The sequence below is a fragment of the Hydra vulgaris genome, chromosome 13 (genome assembly GCF_038396675.1).
Source record: "Hydra vulgaris chromosome 13, alternate assembly HydraT2T_AEP".
Taxonomy (NCBI): Eukaryota; Metazoa; Cnidaria; class Hydrozoa; order Anthoathecata; family Hydridae; genus Hydra; species Hydra vulgaris.
The window spans coordinates 10260023-10274511 of record NC_088932.1 but is presented as its reverse complement, the minus strand read 5'-3'; the positions used below and the strand labels follow the sequence as shown (position 1 = coordinate 10274511).

The 14489-nt window shown below is 26.9% G+C and overlaps 1 long non-coding RNA gene across 1 annotated transcript; it reads left to right on the top strand.

Annotated features, from left to right (window-relative positions):
- Positions 1–1980: 1980 nt before the first annotated feature.
- Positions 1981–13661, top strand: LOC136089272 (uncharacterized). The gene is made up of 2 exons (XR_010642912.1): positions 1981–2142; positions 13121–13661. It is a non-coding gene; the product is annotated as an uncharacterized LOC136089272 (long non-coding RNA).
- Positions 13662–14489: the final 828 nt, after the last annotated feature.

The following is a 14489-nucleotide window of genomic DNA, read 5'->3' as shown; positions in this document are numbered from 1 at the left end:
AAATTTCGTTTTTTTTTCTAAAAATTATGCAAAAACAAAGGCAACAAATATATGATGTGATTTCCTTATTAATTGTTGCATGGTGATTAAATGTGTCACCTAAATGTTCTTAAGTTTTAAAAATTGATTGTTATTTTATATAAATGCTAAATTTTTTTTCTTTCAATTTAAATAAGATTTTTACGAAAAGGCTATTTTTAAAGGAAGCTTTATAAAATCTTATGTTAGTGTTATAGGTATTTTATTATATGTTAAATTAGTTATTAATGTTTATGTTCAGTTTTTTTCTTTAAAATACTAATACTTTCAATGCTATCAGCTTTAAAAGTAATATTTTGTTCATTTTAGTATTAGATAACTCCAGTCCATCAGATCCTACAGGTAAGCTTAACAGATTTTAAGTTGTTTTTTTTTAATTTAATAAGTTAGGTCTTATCAGGCACTTAAGGCACTTATTTTTCAAGAGGAATTCATATTCCATGTTTTGCACTTTGTTACTTTTAACTTGAAAATCGTATACTTTTTGTAATATTTAATAGATAAATTAAAAAACATTCGCAATAATATTTTGCTGCTAATCATAATAAGTATATTTCAGCATATGTTTTTTTTTTTAAACTGCCTAAAGAGGTGTGTGATCATACCCCACAGTGAATTATAACAACAAATTATTGTTAAATTTTTTTTGTTTGTTTGTTTGTTAGATATTTAGTTTTTGAATATAAAACTTTAATAATGTTGTTTAACCTAAAAAATATTTTTCTTACATTTTGTGACTAATCAAACATTTGTTTTGTCGTAGTTTTTTAACTTTAAGTTTCCAACTTGCAAATGTTTTAGTAGTTATAATTATGATGGCGAAACATGCAGTAAGTTATATAAAAATGAATACAAATAGTTACCTTATAAATAATGTGTCTGCTAATGCAGCTATAGGCATCTGTATTTTTATGAGAGTAGGCTAACTTATTTTCTATCTGTTAAAGAAATGTTTTATAGTTATCTTTTTTTTTGTAGATATCTTTACCTAATAATTTTATTATTATTTAGAAGTTGTTTTTTTTTGTCTTAACAACATTAGTAGTTAGGTGCCATTCAAATATGTAAACTATTAAGTTTATATATTTGAATGGCATCGCAGTTTAGATAGTTTTTACAAATTAAAAATAAAAATTTTTAGTTTTTGTAAAAACTATCCCAAAAATTCAAATATTATGCCGAAAATGGTTTATCAAATGTTACATGATGGTTGAATGTGTCTCCTAAATGATGCTTAAGTTTTAAAAATTAATAATTATTTCAAATAAATGTTGTAATTTTTTCACTCTCCAATCTATCAATGAGGAATCTAAGTTTATAAATTATATAGGACTGAGTCAATAAGTTTATAAATTATATTAACGGAGTCAATATTAATAAAATCTCATAATAGTGTTATAGTTGTTTTATTAAAAGGTCCGTTTAATATTATTTATGTTCAGTTTTTATTTTTTTTATTTTTTTTATCATTATTTACTATTTTAATGCTATTCAGATTAAAAAGTAATAAATAATAAACTTTGTTTATTATTGTGAATCCTTTACACTTTTTATACCTTTGTTTATACTTGTGAATCCCAATACTCCAGCTCCTACTGGTAAGCTTAACAAATATAAAAATGGTTTGTTTTTTTCATCAAATAAAAATGGTCGTATCAGGCTCTTTGTAAGCTTTTTTTTTTCATGAGAACTCTAAAATCCATGTTTTCACTTAGTTTCTTTTATTATCAGTTTAAACTTTATTTGCACATTGTAAATGAAATGAATTTTTTCTTTCTTTTTTTTGTAATATTTTGTCAAAGATTGAATTGCTTAACGAAACTGATATACTGTTATTGATGTAGATATAAAAAAAACTAATATTTGTTTGCATAAGTACATTTTGTTTATTTAATCATGGTTAAATGAGAGAGTTGAATAATTTTTAATTGTTTATTATAGTATTATAATGCATTCATAACATTGTTTATCCTTTGTGTTTTTTTATAAATGATTTAGATCCATGTGTGCCGGATCCATGCACATTTCTTGGTGTTTGTATTATAAGTCCTGAAAAAACTGCACTATGCATATGTCGTTTTCCTCATCATTCTGATTCTTGCAGTAAGTTATGAAAAAATACAATTAGCTATCTTATAAATAAAGTGTGTTTATATACATATGTATTTTTATGAGAGTTTTTTAAATTATTTTCTAGCAGTTAAAGAACTGTTTTATAGGAATCTTTTTTTTCTAGAATTTTTTTCCTATAATTTTAATACTATTTATTTTTTAACTATAAAGATTTTTTTTCATTGTCTTTACAACTTTATTACACTCTAAAACAAAATCAGTAAAAATACAACAAACTGTATCTGTTGCTATTGCGCCAACAGATTCTCTATTATGTTAACAGATTAACATTTTATTGAATTGAACTTTGTCGATATTAGTTCGTTGAAATTGCATAACAAACAATGCATTAAAATAAAGAAATGATTACACTAGGCAGCTTTTGTTGTTTTGTTGAAATTAAGGATTTATTACATCATCGTAGTGAATAATTTATTATTCCATTTAATAAAATTAAAACGGAATTAAGCAAGATAGAACTAAGGTTTTGTTACCAAATAGTCCTTATTTTTAGTATATAGATTATTTTATTATTATATTCAACATCTGATACAAGCAGTACTACTTATACAAACTAACATGATCAGGAGATATTTTTTAGCAAGTTTTAAAAACGCTTTAACTTTTAACTTGAAAACTAATTAGATATTTATAATAATTTAATTCAACATAAAAACTTTCAATTACAATAAAAATTAAAAATTTTAAATAAAAATATAAAAAATTTTTTAATATATATTTTGTTGATACAGTTATTATATTCAAGGTCAAAAAACATTTATATAATAAACATCGATTCCTTGAAGACAAACAAACCTTAAATTGTATCCATAAAATGTATCGATTCCTTAAAGATAAACAAACCTTAAAACAAATTCTTTATTTCTAAATTGCTTATAAAAATTATGTTATTTTATTACTTCTACATTTCAATAATGTATAAAAAAAAAATATTTAATGTGCAACAAAAGATAACTGTAACTTATAACTGAAAGGTTATAAGTTACAGTTTTTTTACTCTAAAGTGTAAAAATTTTTACACTTTAGAGTAAAATAGTTGTCAAGAATAAAAGAAAAAAAAGTTCAATAGTTGTTAAGAATAAAAGGAAAAAAAGTCTTTTTATTTAATAGTAATTAACACAATAAAAGTATTATTATTAGAATTTCAATTTGACACCTTATGCCTGAATGCCACATGTCTAAAGTAGCAAGCTCTATACAAATATAAACAAGCAATATATAAACTTATAAACAATAGTAAACTTAGTTGTAAACAAGCAATATATAAACTTATAAACAATAGTAAACTTAGTTGTAAACAAGCAATATATAAACTTATAAACAATAGTAAACTTAGTTGTAAACAAGCAATATATAAACTTTTAAACAATAGTAAACTTAGTTGTAAACAAGCAATATATAAACTTATAAACAATAGTAAACTTAGTTGTAAACAAGCAATATATAAACTTATAAACAATAGTAAACTTAGTTGTAAACAAGCAATATATAAAAGTTGTAAATAACATAAAAAATTGCTATTAAAAAATTTTGTTCACATCTAATTTAAACTTACTGTGTGATATAGCAAAACATGTGTCTAAAATAGCAAATTATAAAAGCATTAACAAACTTAAATATGCAAGTTATAACAATCCATATATAAACTTAGCTGTAACTATTCTGAATAAATACCCATAAAAAAAAATTCAAGTAAACATTTTAAAACTGATTTATTTTACAACTGATGAAACTTCTATGTGATATTGCATGCCACGTGCTTAAAAAAGTCAACTATAATATATTTTATATATATATATATATATATATATATATATATATATATATATATATATATATATATATATATATATATATATATATGTGTATATATATATATATATATATATATATATATATATATATATATATACACATATATATATATATATATATACACATATATATATATATACATACACATATATATATATATACATACATATGTACATACATACATACATACATACATACATACATACATACATACATACATACATACATACATACATACATACATACATACATACATACATACATACTTACATACATACATACATACATACATACATACATACATACATACATACATACATACATACATACATACATACATACATACATACGTACATACATTCATAGCAAACCAAAATCAACAACTGGTAGATGCTATGAGCTATCAGCTCAAGAAAAAACTGAATTATTATATTTGTACAATAGCATAAATAGCATAATTAAATAACAATATATAATATAAAATTATTATAAATTTGATTCATTCGTTTTTAACTTTAATAGTTTTTTAGCAAAAGTTGATTTTAAAGCTTAAAATAATAAATTGGTTTATTACATTGGTTTATTTGATTGTTTATTACATATATATTATATTTTTTACTACATAATCAACTTGAGTTAAAAAAAAAAAATCATAAAAAGCAATCATAAGAAAATAGTCAATATAATAAGCAATATAAAAAGCATAACAAAGTATTGAATTAAATTAATAATTAGTAGTTAAATTTAAATGATAATTAAATATAAATTTTTATTAATTTATATATATATATATATATATATATATATATATATATATATATATATATATATATATATATATATATATATATATCTATATATATATATATATGTACACTCAAAGTTTAATTTTAACATTGAATTAAACTTTAAATTTAAAATGCATATATAAAACTCTTTATGGTAAAAAAATATTTATATACATATATATATATATATTTGCCAATCCCATAATTTTTTTTTGACAACCAATTTTCATGCGGAGTGGCTAATGAGTGGTGTAGAGGTCATTTTTACATGAAAATTTTTGTATATTTTATTTTTTCTTGATAGAAGTATTTGCGCCGATTGTTCAAAGTTGTGATTTTTATTATTTTTGACTAAATTTAGAGCAATATCCAAGCATTGGCACAAATAGATTCTAATTCAAATCCAGTTAATTTGATATTTTCTTAATGTGTTTTTGTACCAAATAAAAACACTGTGCTTGATAATTTAAGAAATATGTTGTACCTATCTTTCACTGACTACAATAGATAAATTAACACTTGTATAACGCTATTGTAAAGTGATTTTTTGTTGATCTTTGAGCTTTTTCTCAGACATACAATAAATTTTATGATTTTTATCTCATTTTGGTATCAAATATAAATGCAGTAGTGGTGTAGTGGTAGAGCACTTGCTTCATAAGCGAGTGGTTCTGAATTCAATCCCCACCATGTCCTTGGTGTACCGCGCTCAACTTGTTTCTCTGCGCAGCGGCCTAGTTTGTCAAGGTTAGTGTTTTGGATATATAGAATTGAGAAAGGGTTATAACCACATTTAAGTAACCTCCTCGTCTGTAGTGTCCTTCACGACCTTGAGGAGAGGAATTACCAAAAAAAAAATGATGTGTTTTTAAAAATACTACTACTGCTGGAACTTTGGGTCAAACAAATCCAAATCCAAAATGGATTCTTCTTGGAGCATCTATTTTAGATGCTCCAAGAAGACCTAATGGTCGCATCACAGAGCACCGCAGAAGAGCTTTTAACTTGGAAGTTTAGGCTCGCTTCATATCAAAAAAAGCCCAGAGTAGGCATTGAACCAAACATCAGTGAAAGATCCAGCATTTTTTGGTGTTTGAGATAGCTAGCAGACATGGCACAAACTCCAAACATTTGTATGTTTATACTTATGTCAAATAATGAGAATTTGCAAAAAGTTGCCATGATTGGAGGCTGGGAAAAACAAAAAAGCCCTAAAATTTCATTTCCCCTGCCCTGAACGTGAGAGCAACAAGTTGGTAAAATAGTTATTTTGCTATTCTTAACTAAGTTTATATTCATCAATAAAATTTAAGTTTCATAGTATTATCTCTCAGTGTTTATAAATTATGACCATATAAAGTTTAAATCCCCCTCATTTTGAGGGGGTTACAAATTTTATTTGGTCATAATTTTTGATGGCTTAAAGATTGTAAAACAATACTTAAAATTTATCAATGAATATAAATTTAGTTTAGAATAGCACAAAAATTATTTCATCAACTTGTTGCACTTACGTTTGGGGCAGGGTATTAATGCTTAAGGTTTTTTTTGTTCCAAGCCTTCAATCATTGCAATTTTTTAAAAAGCATAATTATTTGACATAAGTATAAGCATACAAATGTTTGGATTTTGCTCCATCTCAATTACCAAAAAAATGCTGAATTGGTTACTGTCACCGATCTCTTATTTCTGAAGCAAATTTGCTTCAGAATTCAGCGTTTATGAAAATGAACAATAAATATTTATATACATATAAATTTTCAGCTCAAGACAAATATCTTAAAAAAATATGTAAAAAAAATAATTTTTAAATGTACTTTTAATGCTAAAAGTTTGCAGTTAGGTATCGAATCAAAATTCAAATTATTAGAATCATTCAATAATAAGAAAGCGAGGAAGTAGTCGCCGTAGTTTCCGATTTAGCTTTTTGTTTCCACTCTTCTTCTTTTTTAATGGTTTTATATAAGAACTTTTTAATTGCAGTAGCTTCTGAAGCTTCTTTAAGTGAGCTTCACACGTTCTATATTATCTTGAAAAAAATTTTTCTTTAAGCACAGCAAAATTGAATTTTATTTTACGAAATATTTTTCTTAAAATAAGCAATATGTTTCTTGTTTTAAGAAATAAATATCCTTAGTTTAAGAAATTTATTTCTCAAAACAAGAAATATATTTCTTGTTTTGAGAAATAAGTTTTTTAAACTATGATCAATAGATTTACTATTTTGCTGTGAGTTCGGGTTGTTGAAAGATTTTAAAAGTTTCGAAATTCATTTTATCAAAAAAGTCTGAGGGAGTCTCATCTGTAGGCATTTTTTTCAAAAAATGACCTAGAATATCAAAAAATAACCAGTTGTCTTTTTCGACCTCCATTTGATTTTAAGTACAGAACTTTTTACCATTTTTTTTTTTGTAAAATTTTATTTTTATAAAACCTATAGGTTTTATAGGTCAAAAGATGCTAACACCAGCACCAAATACTTCTATGGTTTTACCATTATTTGAATTTCACCTCTGCAGCAGACTCATTATACATCTGCCAAAAGTCTTGTTGATCTTAGAGGTTAAAGTTAAAAATAATGCAATGTAGATAAATTAAGATTTAAAATGAAACTGCTAAAAACTTATTACATTTTATTTTGACAAGATAAAATCAAAGTGCTATTTCTATCGATATCATTTTTATTATATTTCTACTGATATTAAGAAAAGTTTGTCATTAGAAAAAGGTTTAGAGTTATTTTCTTTGTATTTTACACCTCGTTCTGAACCATTTTGCAAGCCATTGTTTTTAAACAATTTATTACTTTATGATATAAATTATTCTTAAAAATTAAGACTAAAATATCAAAACTTATGAAATTAAGTTTTGCTTTAAAAATTGCAGAATCAGAAAAGTTGCAGGTCAAAAACCGTGATGCCCTAGAAAGAGAAATGAAGTCAGCCATTCTATTGATCTCCTTAAGTATTTTAATATTCAGAATAAAAACCTGCCTGATTTTAGAGTAATGCAACTTGAATTTCATGAAATTCAAGGCATGTGAAACAGCTCCTTATTTGTTAATTTTCACCTTATCCTCTAATTTTTTTCTGCATTTGTATATATTTTACAGATATATACAAATGTAAATAATTTTAAAATTAGAAATTTATACATTTTGTTTTTTCAAAAAGGTATTTTAAAGTGAATTAGTTTTATCTTTACCTTACTATTTTTTAACCTTTTATGGTTTTGCGATATAAATACTTTATTCTCAGGCTTAACAGATTTATTTACGGCTACGGCTATATGAAGTTCTTCGACATGACGGCAGGAGGTTATCATGAAAAATGGTCAGCCAGGAAACTGAGCGAATATTGTGCAAACCCCTTTCAAATAGCCGGGGCTTGAAGTGAGTGAATTGTACAAGATCAAAAGCATCTAACAAACTTTTAATTGTTATGTATTGGACCTCAACCTTGTTGTGTTTAAAAACCACATTTCATAACGAATTTGTGCATTTTTAAAATACCACTAGTTAAATAATAGTAATAAAAATTCGCACAATAGATAAAAAAATCATGAAAAATGATGAAGCTGTAAAGTTTTTAGAGTCCATGAATTCATGCCGCACAGCATCATTTGACTCCCATGACAAGAAATTGGCATTACACTTACAGCGCAAGAAGGCATGACTGCAAAAGCAAGAAGAAAAGAGGCTAAGGGCAGAAGAAGCAGCTACTACTACTGCTACAGTATCTGCTATTTGTACAGTAGAGCTCACTAGCAATAGCAGCAAGGAAAGTAGTGGTGAAAGTAAATGCGATATCGATAGTCCTTTCAAGACTTCTAAAAAGAAACTTATGAAAGCGCACCATAGAACCACTTGCACTAGAACGGCAGCTTATATACCTTATATCATTCTCAAATCTCCAAGAATTGTGGCTTTGGCAACAAGAATGAAAACTTCTCCTGCACAACAGTCTGCACTCACTGAGGCCATTATTGAAGAAACAGAAGGTGATGTTAGCAAAGTTGCTGTATCATACGCCACAGCAGACAGGAACAGGCTTATGATAAGACCACAAGTCTCAGCAAAAACAAGTCTTTCCTGTAAGTCACATGACTTACAGGAAAGACTTGTGGCAACAACACTAATGTCAAAATTTTTGGCGTACCTGCTTATCAATGAAGAACAGATCGACAATCTGGAGATAGCATCACTAATGCTACAATGCAGTTGTTGCAGTCATGGAACTGTGCTGAGTCCATAGTAAACATGACTTTTGATACTACGGCCAGCAATACCGGACATGTCAGTGTTACGTGTGTGGCACTGCAGCAAAGAACTGGCCGTGCATTGCTCTGGTCTGCATGCCGTCATCACGTTAGAGAAGTTATTATAACACACCTTTTTAATGACTGCACATTGAAGCATCAAAAATCACCAGAAGTTACTGTATTTAGCACATTTATTAAGCATTTTGACACAGTTCCTCTGGTGGACAACGTGTAGATCTGCAGTTTACGCCCCACTGCAGATTTATGGTACATTTTCAGCTTTTTAGAGATGAATATGGATTTTCTTAACAATAACATTGAAAACTGGCCAGTTCACCCTTCGTTTCTGTCATCAAAGATGAAGACGATTTCTGTCAATGTTACCAATGACAGTGCGGAACGCGACATGAAACTAAGTGCAGACTTTCTATATTCAGCCAAAACCGAGGTGAATTATCAGAACATTCTGCAAGTTTTAAGGCTGACAGAAAGTCCCAAGTCTGCGCAGTCATAAGAAGAAACTAGCAGTACCAACAGTTGAGGATCACGAAGATGAAAATTGACAACATTTAACTATATACCCATAGTCCCAGTAGCTAAAAGCTACCTATTGTACTGTGCTCTGTTCGATATTGTAAATTTTGTCATACTTGTTTGGAATATTTGAGTATTCTTTTGTCCATTTGACAGTCTTTGCAGTAATTCCTGGAACTATAAGTAATTTTGTGTATATTAATTGTTTACATGTAACCGATGCCAATAATAGTATTAATTACAGTTTATTGCAAAAAAAAAACAGATATTTGTGTTTGTTGTGGACCCATTGAATTGCCACAGAAAAATCTCAAATTTTTACAGGAGTTATAATTTATGAAGTGAAACACAGGATTCATAAGGCTGAAACTGAAGTAAGTAGTTAAAAAATTTATTGGGGGTTTGATGCACTCTAATACCTACATATATACTTGTACACAAACTCATATACCGTTACACATACATATATACACCAATACACACAACAAACATGTACGCACATACATTATACACACATACATACAAATACACAAAAACATATATACAAATACATATATATGTATACATATATACAAACACAGATCCATATTTACACACACACATATGGATACACATATACATTCTACACAAATACACATATACATACACACATACTCATATACTTATTTTGTAGTTCCATGATTAACTTGTTTAATAAACATATTTCAATTTGTTCAGTAGATTTTTTAATTTCACAAGGAAGGGAGTTCCAGGAATAAATTGAATTATATCTTATTGATTTGATACCATACTTACATGTCTGCTTTGATGAAATTGAGTTGTTGCAAGATACTGATTTATGCTTGTGGTTGTGAATATTACCTGAAACTTGAAATAATTGTTAAGGCCCATTGATATTTCTTCTTGATATTCTGTGTATAACATCCCATGCAAATGCACTGTTCAACAATTAGATCATTTATCTAATTTCATTATTTTTGATAGACTGTGTAGTATATCTAAGTCAAAGCTATTGGGTTAAAAGTAGATTAATCTCATATACTTATTTTGTAGATTTATAAGGTTCTTTATGTTTACAGAATAATTCTGTCCCCTATATGGCATCCATAGTTAGGGTGTGACCCAAAGATGGCATACCAGATATATATCAAAGTTTCATAGTCTACATAGATTGTCTTACCTTCGCTAGCGTCCCATTTGCACTACTCAGTTTTATAGAAATCAACTTCAATTGATGATTTAACAATAGGTATTATACCAAGGTGTTTAATCTAATCTAGTATTATACCAAGGTACTTGATTTTATCAACACTATATAGTTTTTGCCCATTTATTCTGAAATTCAATTTTTTTTTCAATTTTTTTATCTAGATATAAAGAGAACAATTTTTATCTTTTTTGTATTTAGGGAGATTTTGTTTGTACATAAAAATGATATATATATATTTTTTTTTTCAATGATTTTTCAGCTATTTATAGGTTGGTATCATCAACAAAATTCTTCTGGAATATCCGATACATGATCGATCAATTTCTTCCAGAATTTCTCACATATAAGGTGGCATTGTTCGCTGATGATACTATGATTTATTCTTGTCTTAAAAAAAAACACCATTTTTTTCAGGTAATCGTTATCACAATAGTCCATATCTTCTTATATTTATGAACAGCAATGTACTCGATTGTACAAGGTAAAATACAAGTACAGGACGGCAATGTACTTAATGACTCAATGAGTTATCTACTCTTCATCTTCTAGGATTAACTCTTACTTCGGATTTTTCTTGGAAACCATATATAAAATCAATTGCAAAATTAACATCTGCAAAGGTTGCATCTCTTGCCGCTTTTTTACTTAGGATTCTTTTCTTTATCTTTATAAATCTCAAAAAAACATTGTTAATAGCTGGATCTGCTCTTGCAAGCAATCTCTAACCATTATCACATCATTGTTATGTTGCTTTTCTTTTTCTTTTTTTTTATAAATACTATAATGGGCACTGCTCTAAAGAGCTAGCGTCTCTTGTGCCATCTACTAAAATTCATTCTCGAGTTACTCATCATTCGAATAAGTCTAATCCTTTACTGTGGTTGTTTCTAAGTGCTCCAAAAGTTTTTATCCATCTAGCTTTTTTCCTCCATCATCTGGTCTTTGGAATAAGCTGTCTTCATCTTGTTTTCTTGATTTAAATAAATTCAACTTTTTAAGTCGCCTCTCAATCGTTATCTTGCACTATAAACTTTATTTTTTTACTTTAAGTAATTTCCAACTCTAATAGTGGTTGCTTGCAGTCTTTTTGAAAGTAAATATGTCAAAAAAAAAAAAAAAACATTTGTTGAGATCATTTATATATACGAACGAGAAGAGGACCAAGTATCAAGCCCTTAGGAACACTTTTTGATGTTGATTTAGTTAAGGAGGATGTATTAGCAATATCAAAAAATTGAGAAAAATTAGATAAATATAATTTAAACCATTGGAGAGCTATTCGCCGGACACCATAATGAAAGAACTTTGATAGCAGGATTTCATGGCTAACTGTGTTGAATGCGTTTTGCAGATCCACACTCCTCCAGCAAACTTTTTCTGATCAAGAGCCTCTTATTGTTTCAGTAATATCTATTAGGGCATGGTTTGTACTTTGATTTTTTCGGAACCCATATTGCAGTCTATATAAGATATTTGATTGATGTAGAAATCCGGATAATCTAATATACATGAACTCTTCAAGTAGTTTGCTGATGTTTGATAGTAGTGATACAGGTCTATAATTAAAGCAGTCCTGCCTGAAGCCATTTTTAAAAATTGGTATTACCTTTAAAATTTAAAAATTTTAAAGGTAAATTTATGTTATATAAAATGAGGTAAGATTGCAGTTTTACATATTTATATATATATATATATATATATATATATATATATATATATATATATATATATATATATATATATATATATATATATATATATATGTATATATATATATAAGTTCAGCAAATAAAAAAATAACTGACTAGTGCTAGTTAGACTTGCAGCTTCAATCTCCTCAGGAATTATTGTTGAATGGGTATCATAGTTTTTTTTTAACTTTACAAAACTAACAAAAATTGTTAGTTTTGTAAATTTAAAAATTTTTGTAATTTGAAGTCAATCCATGAAAATTTCGAAAATGAGGAAAAAGGAAACGTAACGATGAAAAATATAATCTTCAGAGAAAGCACTTCATGATTTCTTTTTGAAATCCTTTTTAATATTAATTTCAGTCTTTTTATCAACGGATTGAATATTTACTCCGTTGAATAAGCGAAATTATGAAGAAACCGTAAATAGTTAATTTTCTAACGGATTGTTTTTAAAGTGTATTTGAGTTTTTTTAAAGATGTTATATTTACGCTAAAATCAATTTTGTAAATTTCATGCTTTTATGTTTAATTAAATTTATTTAATGTTCACTTGTATATTATTTATCGTATGCTGTTTTTAACATTTTTTTTATTCACATATAATTTTAGTTTTATAAATAACTTAAAATATCTTTTTTTTTTTTTAGTAAGAAGAACAGTGTAATTCTACTGGTAAGCCTCACGTATATTTAATAAAACGAGTAATTTTGCAATTCAAAGAATTCGTTTAGTTGGGCTTATTTGAATTTTTTTGTTTAAAGTATAATTTTATTCGTCAAACTTTTTCAAGTTGTATTAACATATTTCTGTCGAATCAAATAATGCATTAGTCAAGATTCCTATTTGGATTAAAGAAAAAAATAGTTTTTTAAAAAAGAAAATTTTGTTAACTTAAATTTTTTGCTTATGAGGAAGTTCTTATGTTTTCTCCATACTGTGGTGTGAAATATATTCAAATACTCTTACTGATGTTTTAGATTAATGTTACAAATGAAAAAAATAGTTATATTTTGGCTTAATTAGCAAAGTATAAAAATTTTTTTTGATTTTAATCAGTTATATAAAAGCTTTTTTAATTTATTTTTTTAATATTAAACAATGCTATCGCACGGTTTAATTTTTTTTTATAATTTTTTTGCTGTATGATTTTTTGGCTGTTTTGATATGTATTAATATTTACTCGGAAAATTTCACTTTTTTTTTAATTTGAATACGCACGCAGTTTATTTCCATTCAGATGTATAACTCTAGAAAACATTGGGAGATAATTGGGAGTATAACTCTAGAAAACGTCTCCTGCAGAGACAACATAAAAAGGGAGTGTTTAGAAAAGAGCTTTGAATAACAATAGCTACAGAATGTATTCCGCATTTGGACACTGTTGTGTTGCAACAACAATTGCAAACATTTTATTTGCAATGTTGAAGCATTTTAGCAAGTTTAAAACAGCTTTGGCCTGGTCACTACCTTAGGAACAACACTTAATAGTATATAACCAATGTTATTCTTTTAAAAGATATGTTATAATTTTCTTCAATTTTTTTTTTCACCCGCTTTCCATCAATAAATAAACAGATCTTCTTTCCCTTCAAAGTATTTATAATTTTTTGCCTAAGCGTGTCTCATAATATGATAATCTTTCTGAACCTGTTTCTGTGAACTGTACTTTTCGATAGATAATTATTTTCTTAATTCACACCAGCTTTAATGTAGATTGCAGCTACTAATCAAGTTTGTGGGTATTTACTTGCTCTGTATCAAGCAGAAAGCAAAGCAACACCGCCTACCAGATATCAGCAATTATGTTTATCATATTCTTAAACTAAATAAATTAGAACAACTGAATCTTTTACCATCTGAAAAATTTAATCTTCAGATTCAGGTTTAGATAAATAGAAAAAAATCCTCATGTTCGCCTTTACATTTTTATTCCTCCATCTTTCTTAACCAAACGTGCCAATTCCCTACTGATTTTTAGAATGATTGGTGCAGCTCTTTCGTAATATACATGTTTCT